This window comes from Solea solea, chromosome 13 (assembly GCF_958295425.1).
Source record: "Solea solea chromosome 13, fSolSol10.1, whole genome shotgun sequence".
NCBI classification, from domain to species: Eukaryota; Metazoa; Chordata; class Actinopteri; order Pleuronectiformes; family Soleidae; genus Solea; species Solea solea.
In genome coordinates, this window is record NC_081146.1 from 2,253,072 (window position 1) to 2,268,881 (window position 15,810).

General features: G+C 46.5%; 1 pseudogene; it reads left to right on the forward strand.

The window, feature by feature from the left end:
* Window positions 1-436: 436 nt before the first annotated feature.
* Window positions 437-1,698, forward strand: LOC131471272 (trypsin-1-like; annotated as a pseudogene).
* The last annotated feature ends 14,112 nt before the right edge of the window (window positions 1,699-15,810 follow it).

Below are 15,810 nucleotides of genomic sequence, written 5' to 3' on the forward strand. Positions count from 1 at the left end.
AAACAGATTAAAATGATCTTGTTTTAAGAAAAGGGATCTGCCAGTGGGGTAAGTAAATACTTAAAACAATACTTAAAATGAGCTTGTAAATCTACAGCCACTTTCAGAATGTAATGTGCCTTAAATGAGAAAAAAAACTGGCTTAATTTAATAAAATTGTAGTTATCTGTCATATATAAAATGTTGACTTAAAATTTGTTTTTCTTTTCCTTTCCTTTCCTTTGTATTTGTAAATTTTTAACTTAGAATTTCTATATGTATACACATCTGTGATAGTGATTCTTACTGTATTAAACACTTTCTTAATACACACCAGTAATTAACACATAAACCCGGCCTTTAAGGACCCTGATTGGTCAAAATCTAAAGTAGGAGGTGTGTTGAGTAGAGAAGGAGGAGGGGTTATTTTCTATATAAACCAGGGGTCCAGGTGAAGTCCTCTCATCGACAGGATCACACAGCAACCATGAGGTCTCTGGTCTTTGTTCTGCTCATCGGAGCTGCCTGTAAGCATTTGTCTTTGTGCTTGTTGACTTTTGAATAAGTGAATCAACACGTACATTCATTCACTTGTTCACTGACTGGTTGGTTTTCTGTGCGTTTCTCAGTTGCCACCGAGGACGACAAGATCGTCGGAGGGTATGAGTGCCAGCCCTACTCCCAGGCCCATACGGTGTCTCTGAACTCTGGCTACCACTTCTGTGGAGGCTCCCTGGTCAGCAAGGACTGGGTTGTGTCTGCTGCTCACTGCTACAAGTCGTATGTCACTCTTTGATCGTATGAGGGAATAAAATACATGCAGGAATGAATATGATTTTGAGCAGCATCATGAAATTCAGCTGCAGACTATCCTCTCTCTCTCTCACTCTCTGTCCACTCTAGCCGTGTGGAGGTGCGTCTGGGCGAGCACAACATCAGGGTCAACGAGGGAAATGAGCAGTTCATCTCCTCCTCCCGTGTCATCCGTCACCCCAACTACAGCTCCTACAACATTAACAATGACATCATGCTGATCAAGCTGAGCAAGCCCGCCACCCTCAACCAGTATGTGAAGACTGTGGCTCTGCCCTCCAGCTGTGCCCCTGCTGGCACCATGTGCAAAGTCTCTGGCTGGGGAAACACCATGAGCTCCAGTGAGTTAAATCTGATTATTTATGTGTAAGAAATGCTGTTTTACTCTGTGTTAGACACTTTTCTCACGTACTTTTGTATCCCACCTTGTAGGTGCTGACGGTAACAAGCTGCAGTGCCTGAACATCCCCATCCTGTCTGAAAGAGACTGTGACAACTCCTACCCTGGTATGATCACTAATGCCATGTTCTGTGCTGGATACCTGGAGGGAGGCAAGGACTCTTGCCAGGTACGTAAATCAGCATTCAATGAGAAAATACAGAAACAAAGGCATGAAATACTTGTTATGAATCTTCAGTGTGAGTTTACGGTCTTTTTTTTCTTCATCAGGGTGACTCTGGTGGCCCCGTTGTGTGCAACGGTGAGCTGCAGGGCGTTGTGTCCTGGGGCTATGGATGTGCTGAGAGGGACCATCCTGGTGTCTACGCCAAGGTATATCTTTATTTCACAGTTTGTACGTGTCCAGTTAAATCAGTCATATATTTGCTGTTGACTTTCTCTCTGTGTCTTATTCACAGGTCTGCCTCTTCAACGACTGGCTGGAGAGGACCATGGCCAGTTATTAAATCTGATCCTGCGACCACCATCTTGTTGTACTGCCATTTGTCCATCATTCTAGCTCCAATGTTGTTGTAAAGTTTTGAAGAATGTGCATTTAACATCAGAACCAATAAAGTCTTACACCTTGACTTTCATGTTCCACTTCATCTCTTTGCTTTTTCATCTTTACTGTACATACACCAGTCAAAGGTTTGGATACACCTTCTTATTCAATGGTTTTCTTTATTTTTTCCTTGTATACATTGTAAATGAATGTATTATCTTAGCATACTCTTGACAGTCTCTCAATCAGCTTCATGAAGTAGTCACCAGGAATGATTTTTAACAGTCTTGAAGGAGTTCCCAGAGCTTTCCTTCATATTTGAGACAATCAGTTGAGTATTGCAGAGGTAGGATTGGTATAAAGGTCTATAGTGAATAGCCATATTTGACTACTATTCTTATCCATATTACACAAAATGAAGCGAAACGACGGTCCATCATTACTTTAAAACATGAAGGTCAGTCGAACATAATGTATCCTCAAGTGTGGTTGCAAAGATCATCAAACGCAATAATGACACTGGCTCTCACGAGGACTGTCCCAGGAAAGGAAGACCAAGAGTTACGTCTGCTGCAGAGGATACGTTCATCAGAGTTACCAGCCTCAGAAACCGCCCCTCAGATTACAGCCCACATGAATGGTTCACAGAGTTCTAGTAGCAGACACATCTCAACATCAACTGTTCAGAGGAGACTGTGTGAATCATGCCTTTATGGTTTGAAATTGCTGCAAAGAAGCCACTTCTGAGGAAGAACAAGAAGAACAGAACTGCTTTGGCCAAAAAACACAAGGACACTATGGACACTAGACCAGTGGAAATGTCCTTTGGTCTGATGAGTCAAAATTTTAAATTTTTGGTTCAACCCGCCATGTCTTTATGAGACGCAGAAAAAGTGAGCGGATGTCTGGGAGGTGTCGGGAGGCATGGCTGTGGCCCATCATGACGCACCTCCCTGAAGGTGCTGTGGTGGGCGGCAGTCTGCTTACCCGGCAGGGGGTCGTCGGCGGGCGCAGACACTCCTGGAATGTGAGGAACCCCTCTCCGGGGCACTGTGGGGTTGGGCGCCAGGTAGAGGCCCCGCCTCGGGGGCTCAGGGGTCTGCCTCTCTTCCGTCTCTGGAGGTCCCCTCGGCTGGTGGCCCTACGTGGGCCTCCGCCTGTCCCTCCCTGGGCTGGGGGGCGTGCGGTCGGCTTCTGGGGGGCGCTGGGGGTGACTGTGGTGGGTATCTGGCCGTGCCTCCCCGGGGGGCGGTCTGGGGGGGGCTCTGCTCCCCCCGGTGGTGGGCTGGCCCTGCCCTCGGGCGCTGGCGGGCTCTGGGTGCGGGGACCCTGGGCCTCTGCGGCCTGCCCGGGTGCGGGGTGGCTCGGCCTCTGTTCGTGGTCCTGTCGCCACCGGCTCCCTCGGGTCGGCCCTGGGTGGGCTTCCCCCCCGCACTCCTCCGACTGGCCCCATGCGGGGTGGATGAGTGGCTATCCTGGCGGTGGTGGCTGTGGGCCTCTCCTGCCCTGTACTACTGGGCGCATCTGGAGTTGATACTTATGGAGTGACACTTTCCGGAACAGTTGCGCCATGTACTCTGCTACTTTTAAAACTCTGTTTTACCAACCTTCCACCAATATGTCGACTGCCCCACCAGAGACAATAAAACAATTGACCTTTTGTATGCAAATGATAGGGATGCATACACAGCCACTGCCCTTCCCCCCCTTGGCTTGTCTAATCATATCTTGGTCCAGCTGACTCCCAGGTATGTCCCTGTAGTGAAGAGGCTTCCTGTTGCCACCCGCTCAGTGAGAAGGAGTACACAGGAGGCTGACATGGCTCTGCAGGACTGCTTTGAGTCTACTTATTGGGATGCACTCTGCTTGCCACATGGGGAGGACATCAACTCCATGACAGACTGCATCACAGATTACATCAGGTTCTGTGAACACACGGTTCTCCCTGCCCGCACTGTCCATTGCTTTCCCAACAACAAACCTTGGAATACCAGGGATCTGAAGACTCTCCTCAACAAAAAGAAAGAGGCCTTCAGACATGGGGACCAGGAGGAGCTGAGGAAGGTACAGCGTGACCTTAAGGAGAAGCTGAGGCAGAGCAAAGACACCTACAGGAGGAAGCTGGAGTCCAAACTCCAGCAGAATGACATGAGGGAGGTGTGGTCCGGAATGAAGACCATCACTGGATTCAACGGGAGGAGAAACCGACAGAGGGCTCTGTCAAGAGGGCTAATCAGCTGAACCTCTTCTTCAACAGGTTCAGCTCACAGTCTTCAACTGAGCCCCCTGCTGCTTCCCCACACATCACACCTCCCTCCCTCCCCCCATGCCTCTACCCCTCCACCCTCTGCCCCCCCTGGAGAACTGCTTGGACACTGTATCACCTCCCCCCCACCTCTCCACCTCTCCCCCACCACCTTCTCCCCCCCCCTCTCCGTGACAACCATCCAGGTCATAAGACAGCTGGAGAGACTGCAGCAGAACAAGGCTGCAGGCCCAGACGGTCTTAGCCCCAGGCTACTGAGGGCTTGTGCTACCCAGCTGGCTGTGATCCTGCAGCACCTCTTCAACCTGAGCCTCCAACAGGGGATGGTCCCAGCGCTGTGGAAGAGATCATACCTGGTTCCTGTCCCCAAGAAAAAGTCATCAGCATCTCGTGAACCCAAGGACTACCGCCCAGTGGCTCTGACGTCCCATGTGATGAAAGTGCTGGAGCGGCTGGTCTTGGCCCACCTCAGACCGCAGGTAAAGTCCTCACTGGACCCGCTTCAATTTGCTTATCAGCCCAACCTGGGGATAACGCCCTCATCTATCTGCTGCATCGAGCTCAGTCTCACCTGGATGGTGCTGGAGGCACTGTGAGAATCCCTTTCTTTGATTTCTCCAGTGCTTTCAACACCATCCAGCCACTGTTACTGGGAGAGAAGTTGCAGATGGTGGGGGTGGACCTGTCCACCATCTCCTGGATCACTGACTACCTGACAGGCAGACCACAGTTTGTCCGACTGGGTTGTGGTTTGTCCGATGTGGTGGTTAGTGATGTAGGAGCCCCACAGGGAACTGTGCTCTCACCCTTCCTGTTCACCATATACACCTCAGACTTTAAATATGACTCTGAGTCATGCCACTTGCAGAAGTTCTCCGAGGACTCTGCGGTGGTGGGGTGTATAAGGGATGGACAGGAGGGGGAGTACAGGACAGTAGTAGCTGACTTTGTGAAGTGGGCCAGTGAGAACCACCTGATTCTGAATGTGACCAAGACCAAGGAGATGGTGGTGGACTTCAGGAGGAAGAGGACAGCTCCACAACCTTTGAGGGTACTGGGGGAGGACATTGACATGGTGGAGGATTACAAATTCCTTGGTGTGAGGCTGAACAACAGACTGGACTGGAAGGCTAACACCAGTGCTGTGTACAGGAAGGGGATGAGCAGGCTCTTCTTTCTGAGGAGGCTGCGATCCTTTGATGTATGCAGCGAGATGTTGGAGTTGTTTTACCAGTCTGTTGTGGCCAGCACACTGTTCTTTGCTGTGGTGTGCTGGGGGAGCAGCATTGGAGCCGATGAAACTAAAAAACTCAACAAACTTATAAATAAGGCCGGCTCCATCATCGGCTGCAAACAGGACACCGTGGAAATGGTGGTGGAAAGGAGGATGCTTAATAAACTTTTTTCCATCATGGATAACCCTGATCATCCTCTCCACCACATCCTCCAGGCCCAGGAGAGCACATTCTCCAAAAGATTCAGAAAGCTCCGCTGTCACAAGGACAGATTCAGGAAATCATTCCTGCCATCAGCCATCAAGACTTACAATAACTCTCTGTAATAAAAAAAACTAAAAAAAAACCTGCTCATTTGCACAATGCACATTTTTCTCTTTGTGACATACGGTATGCCATTGCACTCCTTTATGCCATTCCTTTACTATTGCACTATTTTTTTTCCCCACTGTTGCACATTTTACATTTTATGTTTACATTCCATTTTATGTTTATAATATTTGTTTGTATTGCTGCTTTGTTAAAACAATTTTCCCTTGGGGATGAATAAAGTATTTCTATTCTATTCTATTCTATTCTATAACCCATGCATTATACTGTTGTCCACCTTGCTCTCTCTCTCTCTCTCTCTCTCCCTCTCGCTCTTATTTTCTCTTCTTTCTTCTCCCTCTATCTCACCCTCCCTCCCTTCCCCCTCCCCGCTCACTCCCCCTCCCCTTGTCAGTCCACTCCCTGTCCCCCTGTCCGGTCCGGCTGCCCGCAACACATAATCATAAAACAAATAAATAAAAATACTGCAGTTCCGAGTATCACAGACTCGTCCTGCACATAACAAATCTGTCCGACACCACAAGGCATGCAGTCAACCATATTACATGTCCTGGGTACTGGACAGGACAGGTTAAAAAAAAAAATAATAATATCCTGAACCACTTTTATCCAGTCCTTGACTGTATGAGAATCTTTTACCAACCATTTCCTCATAATTGCTTTCTTACTGGCTAATAATAGAATATTATACCAATATTGGTCTTCAGACCCCTTCACAGTGTCCGGTCTTAATCCCAGACATAAAGACATAAACGCTGATGGAATAACTATTTTCATAATTTTTTCCATGGTCAATTTAATTTCTTTCCAATATTTTGAAATGACCAGGCAGTCCCAAAACACATAAAAATGTGTCGCCTTATTCTCACCACAGGATCTCCAACAGGATGTACTTGCTCCCAGATAAATCCTTTGAGCTGGAACTCTAAAAACTATTACTATTTTTTGTGTCATTTGTTTTATTTTCTACAGGTCAAACTTCCTCAGCTCCACTCCGATCACATACCCTGGTATATACAGCAGAAGAGTATTTCTGATTTTCCTCAAAGTACCAGCAGAGGAAGCTCACATACCACAGAGAACCGTGGCATTAAGGTTTATCAGGCAGTCCATAATTCTCTGTGGACTATGTTGTTTGCAGATGATATTGTAATCTATAGTGTGAATAGGGGAAAGGTGGAAGAGAGCCTGGAGAGGTGGAGGTCTACACTAGAGAGAAGAGGAATGAAGTTTAGGAGAAGACAGATTATCTCTGTGCTGGGAGTATAGGTGTAGAGAAAGTGGATGAGTTCAAAGACCTGGGGTCTATGAGACAGTGGCACTGTCAAGAAAAGAGGAAGACCACAGAAAGGGTTCATGGAGTGTGTGAATGAGGACAGTTGGTGCAACAGAGAAGGACACAAGGGAGAAGAGAAGATGGAGGGCAGATGATCTGCTGTGGTGACCCCTCAATGGAGAAGCTGAAAGAAGAAGGAGAAGTATAAGAAGAAGGTAGATCATCTCCAATCCAGAAAGTGGTTATTATCAGTTATTAAAGAAAGAAAGGAAGAAGTACAAGAAGAATTTTTGATTTTTACAAAAACATTTTTATTTACGTTTTACATACATTTACATTACAACATTTAATGGGTGTGTTAAAAAAAGTGCAGACATTGTTATAAATATTAAAATAAACAGATCAGTCACAAAGAAAATGCAAATTTAAGTTTTTCTTTAACAACAGAACAAAGGATGTTTTTATAGCACCATATATTTTTAAAGGTTTCCACATCTCCCATCATTTTATAAAAACTATAAAAATGCCAGCATTTGATGTTACAGCACCACACTAAGGCTGCTTTTTGACCTTTTTGACATTTTCCATTGTTCTTTCCTGGTGATGTAAATTGCCATCTTGGCTTCAACAGAAATAAAATTTTATAGCTGCCACTTTTTTGGATTATTTTTCTTGTACCCTCACCATAAATAAAACTAGCAATAGTAAAAGTTTCAAACAAATGAAAAACATTGGTTAAAAAAGTGAAGAGTGCTGTGAGTCTCTTACACTTGCTAAAAACATGAAACACTGTCTCATGAAGGAGACAGAAAGAGCACTGGTTTGAAACAGCAGGATTAATCACAGAGATAAAAGCATTTGAGGCGATGGCACCATGTAAAATTCTCCACATCTCCGCTCAGTTGGTTGGTTCCCACAGTGGGTGCTCTGTCACACAGTCCCTTCTTATTGATGACTTGTATGCAGGTGTGAGAGAGTTTTTCTGTCAGCTGTGTGCAGGCTAAGTTTTTTGGCTTTGAGGAGAGGTCTGCTTAACTCCTCTAACTGGGGACTCATGTGGACCTCTGGAAACGGATCTCTGTGGTTGGGTTTTGCAGTTCCTTCTGTGTAGTCCATGAGGAGGCTTTTCTCCCTCCCTGAGATTCTCTGTCTCCATAGATCCAGGATCCTGTCAGCAATCCTGGCAGACTGGATGCCTAGTAGGGAGCCCACAGCCTTTGGAGTCCATCAGCACTGGACCTGCGATGTCTATAAGTTGTTCCAACACCAGAGTCCCAGTTCTGCACAGCGCTGTCATACCAGTGGCTCCTTCGGTAATCAGAACAGAGTTAGAGCTTTGACCTGAATTGCATTTAAAAAGGGCCCATGACTTAAAAACACCCTGATAAAACAGAGGTAACCCATTTAGTTTAAAACATTTAAAAAATTTAGAATCAGTTAAAAACAGTGCATTATCCTGTCCCAAGTTACTCACATGTCTGCTGGCCACTTCTCTCCATACCAAATCTGCTGGTCCAGTCAGGAACCTTTGGATAAACTGTATTCTGAGGGTGGCAGTTCTACTGGCCAAGTGGATGAGGCCCTGTCCCCCCTCCTCTCTGGTTAAAAATAGCACCCCCTGTGGCACCCAATGCAAGTCATCCCAGAAGAAATTGACTAGTTTAGTCTGGATCTGGGCTAGTAAACCTGATGGTGGATCCATACAGGCTAGGCGGTGCCAAAGCAGGGAGGCTACCAGATTATTAAGCACAAGAACTCTACCTCTGTATGACATGTGAGGGAGCAGCCTTTTCCATTTATTTAGTTACCAAGGTACTTGAGGCCATCTTTTTCCCAGGCCAGGTTTTGGGGAAGAACTAGGAGACTGTCACGCCATCTACCAACAGCAAGGGCTTCACTTTTGTTCCAGTTCACCCGATCTGCAGATAGAAGATTAAAATATTTAGTTAAATTAGTTAAAATATCAACATCTCTTTGGTTTTTAATAAAAACAATGACATCATCCGCATAAGCATATAAAACATTACGCTCTTGAGAGAAGAGCAGTTTAACTACTAGTAGGAACCGAAAATGCAGAGGAGACAGATCTGGAGTTAACAAGGTTTATTGCAGCAATATACTATATAACTAATGATGGCACGGGGAATGAGAAAGGGAGGGGGGCTCGGTGAGAGTCGGGCAAGAGTTGGTGACCAGGGAAGCCCAGAATGGAACAAACTCACAACGGTGAATGGAGACAGGGGAAGTTCCAACGGAAGTAGGTCAGCCACACCTCCTGCAGAGAGGGGAGAGAGAGAGGGAGAGAGACAGAGAGAGCAGCACGGAGGAACCCCACAACAATAATAAAGGTGGAGGAGAGTGTGATCGTGACATAAAACAATGCTTTCACTAAGACCAGGTAAAATCAGGCCGTCAATGCTTGTGCGAATTTTAGAGAGAAGAGGTTCCAGGGAGAGTGCATAGAGCATACCAGACAGTGCGCAGCCTTGCCCAATGCCTCTATGCACCCTGAAAGGAGCACACAGATTACCATTGAACAGCATACTCTCAATGTCGCTGTATAGCACCTGGACCTTGGCAATAAAACTAGTGCTGAACCCAAACTTCTCCATTGTTTTCCAGAGGAAGTTGTGTTCAACACGGTCAAATTCCTTTTCCTGATCTAGCAAAATGAGACCAGTATCTACACCTAATGAGCTAGAGACCTCTCCGGGCACACAGTAGGTCTGGTACCGCGGATGACCTGCTCCATAGCTTCTCTCAGCCTGGTAGCTTGAACTCTGGGGTAGCTCAGTGGTTAAGACCGGACCCTGTGTGCAAAAGACTTCATGGTTCAACTCCACCCCTGGCAGGTTGTACTCAATTCCCTTGTAAGTCGCTTTGGATAAAAGCGCCTGCTAAATGACATTTAATGTAACTCCATGGGCTCAAAACTGAAGGACGCCTCTCAAGAAAAAACGGTCTCACTATTCACAATAACATGTACCACAACCACCTGCTGAAATATAAAGATGCCATAGCCAAGGCCAAAATAGAATATTAAGCCACTGTTATCGGGACTGCTCAAGGAAACACACGCACTCTGTTCACCACACTCAACAATATGTTACAGCCCCCGACACTCTTGGCCCCCACATGCACTCTACAAGCCTTTGCAATAATTTCATGGACTTCTTCACCAGCAAAATTGTTAGTATTCATAAACAACTACCTCCTCCATGCAAGAGTAATGACTGTAAATACAGTACATATTCAGCTACATTCTGTCCTTGGCCCTCTTCTATTTATCATCTACCTCCTCTCAGTAACATCTTCAGGAATCATTCAGGACTCAACTTTCATTGCTATGCAGACGACACCCAGCTATATCTATCCTGTAAACCCACTTCCTCACTTCCTCCACCCTCCCTCCTTGACTGTCTGCAAGATGTTAAAACCTGGTTCTTGTCATGATCTGTCACTTCCATTAAGTATCTGGTTTTGCTTCTCCCTTCATGTTCCATGTCTTGTCTTCCTGTTTTATTTTGAAATCACTCACCCTTGTCTCTGTTTCAGGTTCCTGTCTACCCCGCCCCCTTCCTTGTCTGCGTGCACCTGATCCCTGATGTGTCTACCACACCTGCATCCTATCACTCCCTAATCAAGCACTGCTTATATTCCCCTCTGTGTCTTGTCTCGTTGCCAGTTCGTTGTAGTTCATAGTTCACGTTCCAGCACTCTTTTTCACAGCCATAGTCTTGCCTTCTCGTGTTTTTGAACCTTGCCTGCCTTTTTTGACCTTGCCTTTTTGCCTGACGCTTTTGTACCTCTGCCTGATCTCTTGTTGACCTCCCGTGTACCGAACCTCTGCCTGGAATTAAACTCTGTTACTGACTGATTCGTGTTCTGAGTCCTGCATTTGAGTCCCTTGTTCTGCTCAGCCATAGTTCACGACAGAACGAACTGGCCAGACATGGACTCAGCGGATTCTAACTCGTTTCACCAAGCCCTTCGTGCACAGGGGCAAAAGCTGGCTCTACAGCAGGAGCAGCTCACGTCCCTGTGCGTCACGCTGAGAGAACTGGCGACACGCCAGGACTCGATGATGTCATCGTTGGGCTCACAGTTTCAAGAACTACTCTCATCTGCCACGAGAGACACCTGCTGAAGCTACGTCTGACCCAGCCCCAGTTCCGGGTCCACACGCGGACGCGCTGCTCCCTGCCAGTACTGCTCAGCCTTGTCTACAGCTCTCCCGTCCTGAGCGCTTCTCCGGGGAGTCAGGGGACGTGAGGCCCTTCTTGACACAGTGCGAGCTGCACTTTGAGCTACAACCATCAGCCTTCCCGACTGACCGGTCCAAGGTGGCATTCATAATCTCCCACCTCACAGGACGCGAAGAGGCGTGGGCTACTGCCGAATGGAGCCGTCGTTCAACAGCCTGCTCTTCCCTCGTCAGGTTCACACAGGCACTTGAGCAGACTTTTCAGTACACTGCGCCAGGCAGGGAAGCTGCTAGATCTCTGCTCGTGCTAAGGCAAGGAAGGCGCAAGGCAACAGACTATGCTATAGACTTTCGCACCCTCGCCATTGAGAGTGGGTGGAACCCTGTCGCCCTCATTTTTTCAAGGACTCTCAGAGTCTGTGAAGGATCAGCTGATCAGTGTCGATCTTCCGGAGGACCTAGATTCCCTCATCATGCTGGCAGTTAAGATCGACAAGCGCCTCACCGAGCGGGACCAGGAGCGGGGACGACTTCGGGCTCGTTCGTCGCCTCACTGAGGATGGAGGAGCAGCTCTGAGGATCGGCCAAGCCACGTCCGCCAACCAGCAGTCAGTCTGCCTCCCTCTCCCCCTCCCCCACAGGAACCAATGCATCTGGGACGCGCTCATCTTTCCGCTGAAGAGCGCCATCGTCGACATAGAGAGGGAAGATGCTTTTACTGTGGTCAACTGGGACACTTAGTGAGTGCCTGCCACATCAAGGGGGGCGGAGCAAAGCCAAAATAACTGCTCACAGTGAGTCGAAGCCTGGTGATCAGTAACCCAGCCCTGCACCAGCCTCAGGTAAAGATTATTTCTGACTCTGGTTCTATGTTCTTGCCTGTATTCATTGACTCTGGTGCAGATGCTAGCATAATGAATTTTTCCCTGGTCAGAAGACTCGGACTGAGAGTTTTCGCACTCCCATGCCCCCTTGAGGTGAGAGCCGTAGATGGCAGCCCTCTGGGTAAGATTACCCACCACACCCAGTCAGTGACCTTAGTCTTCCCGGACTCTCACACGGAAAGGCTAAGCTTCCACGTCCTTGACTCAATGGCTCACCAGATTATTTTAGGGCACCCGTGGCTGGTCACCCACAATCCTAATTTTGACTGGGTTAGTGGAAAAATAACTGGCTGGGGCCCGAAATGTGCCAACATCTGTCTGCCAAAAGCCCACAGCTCCCTTCCCACTAACCCTGACCTCACCAACGTACCGCCATGCTACCACGACCTAGCCGAGGTCTTCAGTAAGGCAAAAGCCACCTCCTTGCCACCTCATCGCCCTTATGACTGTGCCATAGACCTGTTACCAGGCAGCACCCCTCCTAGGGGTAAACTTTATTCCCTTTCGGCCCCTGAGCGTAGGGCCATGGAGGAATATGTTAGGGAGTCCCTCGCCGCCGGATTCTGGAGCTGGATTCTTCTTTGTGGAGAAGAAGGACAAGACCCTCCGGCCCTGCATAGACTACCGTGGTCTCAATGCCATAACTGTCAAGAACAGGTACCCCCTTCCCCTCATCTCCACGGCCTTTGAACTGTTGGAGGGGGCTAAGATCTTCACCAAGTTAGACCTACGCAATGCTTACCACCTCGTCAGGATCAGAGAGGGCGACGAGTGGAAGACCGCTTTCAAAACCCCAACAGGACATTATGAGTATCTGGTCATGCCTTTTGGTTTAACTAATGCACCAGCTGTTTTTAAAATCTGGTTAACGATGTACTTCGAGATATGCTTAATGTTTTTGTCTTTGTGTATTTAGACGACATCCTGATCTTTTCCCCCGATGTGGAGACTCACACCCACCACGTCCACGCTGTGCTTCAGCGGTTACTCCAGAACCAGCTGTTCGTGAAAGCAGAAAAGTGTGAGTTCCACAAGCCCTCGGTCTCGTTCCTTGGGTTTGTGCTTGCTGAGGGGGAGGTCAGGATGGACCCTGAAAAGGTTTCGGCTGTGGCGGATTGGGCCACTCCCACTTCACGTAAAGAGGTTCAGAGGTTTCTGGGTTTTGCTAACTTTTACAGAAAATTCATTCGCAATTTCAGCACCATTGCCTCACCCCTGCACAATCTCACTTCTCCACACAGACCATTTGTCTGGAGCCAAGAGTGCGAAACTGCCTTTAAGAGCCTTAAAAGAAGCTTCACCTCCGCCCCTGTCCTCATCCTCCCGGACCCCAGTCAGCAGTTCGTGGTAGAGGTAGACGCTTCGGACGTTGGCATCGGAGCAATCCTCTCCCAATTCAGCCCCAAAGACGGCAAACTTCACCCTTGTGCCTATCTTTCTGAGAAACTCTCCTCGGCCAAACGCAATTACGACATTGGAGACCGCGAACTGCTGGCAGTCAAGGTGGCCCTGGAGGAGTGGAGACACTGGCTGGAGGGAGCCTCCCAACCATTTCAGGTTTGGACTGATTCTGCAGTTCTTGCACAATTTTCACATAATCCACAGAAATAAACCAGAATTCCTTTTGGTTGGCACAAAATCCACACTGTCTAAATCCAACACTAGCTTCTCACTCCTCATTAATAACACTGCTGTTTATCCCTCCCCTCAAGTCAAGAGTCTGGGTGTCATCCTGGACTCCACCCTCTCCTTCACCACCCATCACACCCACAACATCACTCGGTCTGCATACTTTCGTCTTTGCAATATCAATCGCCTTCGTCCATCACTCTCCCATAATAGCACTTCCATATTGGTCAACACCCTTGTCACATCGCGCCTTGATTACTGTAATGCTCTTCTACATGGTCTACCACAGAAATGCACGCGTCATTTCCAGCACCCCATCCACACAGCATATCACCGTGTCCTCAAACAGGTTCACTGGCTTCCAGTCCATCTCTCCATCGAATATAAGATTCTGCTTCTCACATTCAAGGCTCTTCATAACCTTGCACCTTCATGCCTCACTTTATTGTTGTCTTTCTGTAATTATTTTTTTTAAGGTGACCTTGAGAGTCTTGAAAGGCGCCTATAAATAAAATGCATTTTTATTCATTATTATTATTGTTGAAGGGAGTTGATTGTTTGTCTATGACATACAGTGTACAGTATAGTATGGTAAGAATAAGGCTGTTCTCTGCATTGAAATTGTCATTTGGTGTGGTTTATGCAGATTGTCTATCTGATCAGTTTAGTGTGGTAGTGTGTTTTTTTTTTTTAATTGTCGCTGCCCGCTTCAGTCTCATTGTGCTCTATAGACTTCATATTATACAATTATTTGCCTATTTATCAAGTAGGAGTGGTGTTGTGAAGTTGTTTTTGTCACAGTCAGTGGTCATTTCAGCACCACTGTGACACTGAGCAGCTCCTCTGCTCCTCTCAGCTATCTGTGCTTTCCCTGGTTCTGATCGCTTCCCATTTGACCTCTCCTCTCTACTTTTCCAATGTAATAGCTGCAGTAAAATCCACATTGTTGTTTAACAAATGCCGTTTACAGTGTGTGTGTTCATTATTAGTAACTCGCATGTACAAGGACCCATCATTACTATGTTATGTTACTGCCAGAGACCTTCACCTGGAGCCCTGGTTTATAAAGGAAAGAACCTCTCCCACTTCTCTACTCAACACACCTCCTTCTTTAGTTTTGGACCAATCAGGATCAGGGTCCTGGAAAAGAAAAACCTGTATACCAGAAAAGCAAATATGTTATTTGACTGCAGCGGACTCTTTCATTATTTTCAAAGACTTAAACTTACATAATTTCAACTTCTTTTGAAGAAAGTTTTAATCATCTTTTAAAAGCATTTTAGTGTCAAATTTATAGCACTGCAAAAATCGATGGTTGAGAAAGTGAAGTAAGGCTTGTTTCTGAGAAATGTATCTTTCATGTCTTTTTTTCATTTATAATTCTTGCTGATTTTTATACTTCACAATCAGTTTCACTCTTTATATATATATATAAATACATATATAATATCTAACTATAAGCCGACTGTAAAAAACAGTCACAGTCAAACTCAATATGGTTGTTCATAAAACAAGAAAAGTGGCAGCAACAGTGTAATTGCAAGCATTCCTTGGTGTTATTTGTCTGTTGACTGTTCTACACAATGACACGTGGTTCTCTCCTGTGTGACGGTGGATGGGAACTGGGCCATCTGCAGAGCTGCACACAGGTCTTCACAGCACCACTCCACACATGTCAAGGTTAACTGTCACAAAACACAGATATAGTGAGTGTACTTTAAATCAAAAGTCCCAAATATGAAGAAGAGGAACAATAACTGTAACCAATGGAAATTTCTTATCTGCAAAAACAGTCCGTCGACAAATAAGCCAAACATTCTGAAACAGATAAAAATGATCTTGTTTTAAGAAAAGTGATCTGCCAATGGGGTAAGTAAATACTTAAAACAATACTTAAAATGAGCTTGTAAATCTAGAGCCACTTTCAGACTGTACTGTGCCTTAAATGAGAAAAAAACTGTTTTTTATAAAGTTGTAGTTATCTTTCACATTTTTCCTTTCCTTTCCTGATTAAGCAGAATTTGTAAATTTTTTGCTGAGAATTTCTATACGTATACACATCTGTGGTATTGACTCTTACTGTATTACACTTCCTTAATACACACCAGTAATTAACACATAAACCCGGACTTTTCCAGGACCCTGATTGGGCAAAATCTGAAGTAGGAGGTGTGTTGAGTAGAGAAGGGGGAGGGGTTAATTTCTATATAAACCAGGGCTCCAGGTGAAGTCCTCTCATCGACAGCATCA